The sequence below is a fragment of the Carassius auratus genome, chromosome 8 (assembly GCF_003368295.1).
Source record: "Carassius auratus strain Wakin chromosome 8, ASM336829v1, whole genome shotgun sequence".
In the NCBI taxonomy this organism is placed as follows: domain Eukaryota; kingdom Metazoa; phylum Chordata; class Actinopteri; order Cypriniformes; family Cyprinidae; genus Carassius; species Carassius auratus.
The window spans coordinates 26,223,957-26,228,551 of NC_039250.1; the positions used below are offsets into that span (position 1 = coordinate 26,223,957).

The window sequence follows — 4,595 nt, forward strand, 5'->3', positions numbered from 1 at the left end:
ACAGTTATTATACAGTTTATTTGTATAATGTATTATTACGGTTTAATATTTTTACTGTAGATATCTATCTATCTATCTATCTATCTTATGTCTCCACACCTTCCAGACTATCGTCCAGCCAGATCGGTCTAAAGATGGACACAGCAGTGCATCGTCTCGCTCAAGTGATGGCAGAGGATATGTTTCAACTCTTCATCTGCAGAACCACTTCGTGTTTAATCATGATGTGATCAGGTTTTCTGTGTTGACACTGTGATCTTCTTGCAGTCCTCCTGGATTCCCTGGGCGCAGACGAATGGGTAGAATAAACCACGGTGCAGGTCCCACCCCTCCTCCTATGGGTGGAGGAGGATGAGGAAGGTTAGTACAAGCGAAGAACATGTGGAACAACCTGAGACAACTTACTGAGAGGAATTCATCATGAATAACCATTTGTCTGTCTTCTGCAGGTAAACACCTGCACAACGATGCAGGCGCACAGGGGTGAGACACCCTGGTTTTAGGCTGCATACTGCGCTCAGATAGGGCTCCGTTGCAGACATGCACTCAGTACGTCACACTCCTCTTCCCACGGCTGCCGCTGCTTTCAAGCAGTTTCTTGACGTTACTCTGGGAATTCCTCGTCTGAGGGCCAGACTGACTGATCATGGCAGCCAAACCCCAGCTGCCATCATAAAAAAACCCAGGACTCTCTCACACTTTTTTTATTATTAATATATCTTCTGAAATATATTTTGTAGTAGATGTTGAATGTACACTTTGCATCAATAAAGTAAGTTATGATGATCCTTTGTGTTCTGTCGAGATTTGTGGCTTTTATTACTTGAATTAATTGAACACTGATCTGTTTATTAAATGATTATTGTAACGATTTATCCAAGATTACCCCTAGACTCAAAATTATCGTCAATCTTTGCGAACAGGGAGTCTAGCTGACCAGCAAGATTCAAGAGCTTTATTGTAATATGTACTAATACAATGAAGTTCTTACTTTGTTCTTTGTACTTTGTGTCACAGTATGTCTGGTCTGTGTATCTCTGGGTGTCCACTAGAGGTCTCACTTCCCCTTATCATCACTGTTCATTGTTTTCAGCTGTTTTCACTTACATCGTTTGCACTTGTCTTTAAATACCTGGGTTGTTTCTGTCCTTGTTACGGAGTCCTTGTTTGATGTCATTGCGTTTCATGTCCGTCACTCTTGCCTTGTCTTGCCCTGCTTTGCCTTGCCCTGCTTTGCCTTGCCCTGCTTTGCCTTGCCCTGTGTTCGTGTCCTGTTTATGTTCTGTTTTGGATATCCTGGTTTTGACCCTGCTTTGCTTGACTACCCGTTTGGATTACCCTTATTAAACAAGCTTCATACCTGCATTTGGTTCTCTCGCCTCGTTCCTGAAACGCCGAACGTGACAGAAGGACTCCGTCACAAAGAGAACCAGCGGTATGTCTGCTCATGCTTCATCCCTAGCCACGGAGCGGGACAGAGGCAGTTTTGAGGGGACTCGCCTGGTGATTTTCCGGGGGACCAGGGGAGGTCACCGAGGAGGGGACTCGGAGATCACTCTCCGAGAGGAGACTCGGCATCACTCTCAACCATGGCCTCCCTTCGATCCAGGGCTTCGGTGGAATGGGTCAGAGCTACCATCTCACCACGACAGACGGAGAGGTGAGAAGAAGCACACGCCCGCCATGGTGGCGCCACTGCCCATGATGGCCGCTAGATCCGCGCATAGAGGCAGGATGGAGGCCAGTACAGTGCCACAGCACCAAGTGGTCACCAGCCCAGTACCACAACACAAGATGGCCGCCAGCCCCGCGCCACAGCACAAGATGGCCGCCAGCCCAGTGCCGCTGTGGTGCATGGCCACCAACCCCGCACCTCGAGGCAAGATGGAAGCCAGCCTCACACCACAGTACCAGACGGTCACCAGCTCAGCGCCAAAGTTCAAGATGGCCGCTGACTCTTTTTTAGAGTATTTCTCCACACTGTCACAGATCCTAGAAGTTCCCAAAACTGTTCATGTCAAAGCTGCTGAGCCAGCGCCACAACCCAAGATGACTGTCAGTCCAGCGCCACAGCCCAAGATGGCCGCCAGCCTAGCCCCACAGCACAAGATGGCTGCCAACCCAGCACCACAACACAAGATGGCCAGTCAGGGTGCCACCGACTCGCCGTCATAGAGGGCGGAGGACGAGGAGACAGGCATCTACCGTTCCTCAAGGCCTGGAGAACGTTCTCGAGTGGGCCGCTGCCGTCCAGGAGGACGTTCCTGAGCGGGCCGCTTCTGTCCAGGAGGACGTTTCCGAGCGGACCACTGCTGTCCCCGAGGCGGTGCCCGAGGGGGTACCAGAGGCTGTTCCGGAGACCGAGGCGGTGCCCGATGCCGAGGCGGTGCCCGATGCTGTTCCGGAGGTCGAGGCGGTGCCCGATGCTGTACTGGAGGCCGAGGCGGTGCCCGATGTCGAGGCAGTGCCCGATGCGGTTCCGGAGGCCGAGGCGGTGCCCGAGGCCATTCCCGATGCGGTGCCCGAGACCGCTCCCGAGGCCGTTACCGAGGCGGTGACTGAGGCCATTCCCGATGCAGTGTCCAAGGCCGCTCCCGATGCCTTGACCGAGGCGGTCCCCGAGACCGTTCCAGAGACAGTGCCCGAAGCCAAGGCACCTCAGGTCTTCACAGACAGTCCAGAGTCTAGTCAGATTCCCGTGGACTCTCCAGAGTCGGGTCAGGTTCCGGTGGACTCTCCGGAGTCGAGTCAGGTTCCGGTGAACTCTCCGGAGTCGAGTCAGGTTCCGGTGGACTCTTCGGAGTCGAGTCAGGTTCCGGTGGACTCTTCGGAGTCGAGTCATGTTCCAGTGGACTCTTCGGAGTCGAGTCAGATTCCCGTGGACTCTCCAGAGTCGGGTCAGGTTCCGGTGGACTCTCCGGAGTCGAGTCATGATCCAGTGAACTCTCCGGAGTCAAGTCAGGTACCGGTGGACTCTCCGGAGTCGAGTCATGTTCCCGTGGACTCTCAGGAGTCGAATCAGGTTCCGGTGGACTCTCAGGAGTCGAGTCAGGTTCCGGTGGACTCTCCGGAGTCGAGTCAGGTTCCAGTGGACTCTCCGGAGTCGAGTCAGGTTCCCGTGGACTCTCCGGAGTCGAGTCAGGTTCCGGTAGACTCTCAGGAGTCGAGTCAGGTTCCGGCGGACCCTCCGGAGCCGAGTCAGGTGTTTGTGGACCTTCCAGAGCCAGGGCCAGTCTCCGATGACCCTCCAGAGCCAGGGCCAGTCACTGATTACCCTCCAGAGCCAAGTCAAGTTACTGGGTGGTCTGCTGCTCCGTTCTGGGGGACTCCTGCCTCAACCACGAGGACGTGGTGGTCGTCCGCTCCACCCTGGGGGACTCTGGCGGTGACCACGTGGACATGGTGGTCTTCTGCTCCGCCCTGGTGGGCACCTCAACAGGCCCTTCATGGACTTCTGTGTGATGTTTTGGTTTCTGTTATGTTTCTGTCTGTTCCCCTCAGTTAGTCTGGCCCTCCGTCCCTCCCCCTGAACCTCCTCCGGTCCTCCTCCCTCCTGGTCTTCCTGCTTTTTGTTTCCACTTCTGGTGTCTGTTCCCCTAATTTTCTTTTCCGGTCCTCCATCCCTCCCCCTGAACCTCCTCCGGTCCTCCTCCCTTCTGGTCCTTTTTGTTCTGTTTGGTGTGTCTGAGGAGCATCTGGTAGCTGCTCCTTAGAGGGGGGCCCTAGTACTGAGCCTTGAGGTATTCCGTACTGCAGTTGTGATCGATATGATACCTCTTCATTCACTTCTACGAACAGATGGTGGTCGTATAAGTATGATTTCAACCATGCTAATGCAGTTCTATTAATGCCAACAAAGTGTTCAAGTCTATGGAAAATAATGTTGTGGTCAATTGTGTCAAACGCAGCACTAAGATCCAATATAACTAATAGAGATACAGCCATGATCAGATGATAATCATTTGTAACTCTAAGGAGAGCAGTCTCAGTACTATGATACGGTCTAAATCCTGACTGGAAATCCTCACATATACCATTTTTCTCTAAGAAGGTATATAATGGGGAAGTCTTGGCCTTATCGTTAGAGAATCATACTTGCAATCGAAAGGTTGTGAGTTTGAGTCTTGGGGCGGCACGATTTGTAGGTGGGGGGAGTTCATGTACAGTGCTCTCTCCACCTTCAACACCATGACTGAGGTGCCCTTGAGCAAGGCACCAAACCCCCAACTGCTCCCCAGGCGCTGCAGCATAAATGGCTGCCCACTGTTCTGGGTGTGTGTTCACTTTGGATGGGTTAAGAGCAAAGCACGAATTCTGAGTATGGATCACTATACTTGGCCGTATGTCATGTCACTTTAAATAATTGTGAGGATACCACCTTTTCTAGTATCTTGGACAGAAAAGGGAGATTTGAGATTAGGGTTAGAGTTAGTTCTATGATCTATGACTTCTTGAAACATCTCTTTAAAGAGCTTAAATAGTATAGGGTCTAAAATACATGTTGTTGGTTTAGATGATTTATAAAATTCTTCCTCTCCTATGGTAAAGAATGAGTGGAACTGTTCCTCAGTTCCTCATAGTGCACTGTCTGATGC

At 51.8% G+C, this 4,595-nt stretch overlaps 1 long non-coding RNA gene across 1 annotated transcript; it reads left to right on the forward strand.

Moving 5' to 3' along the window:
* Window positions 1-267: 267 nt before the first annotated feature.
* LOC113106792 (uncharacterized) lies at window positions 268-788 on the forward strand. The gene is made up of 2 exons (XR_003292578.1): window positions 268-360; window positions 450-788. It is a non-coding gene; the product is annotated as an uncharacterized LOC113106792 (long non-coding RNA).
* Window positions 789-4,595: the final 3,807 nt, after the last annotated feature.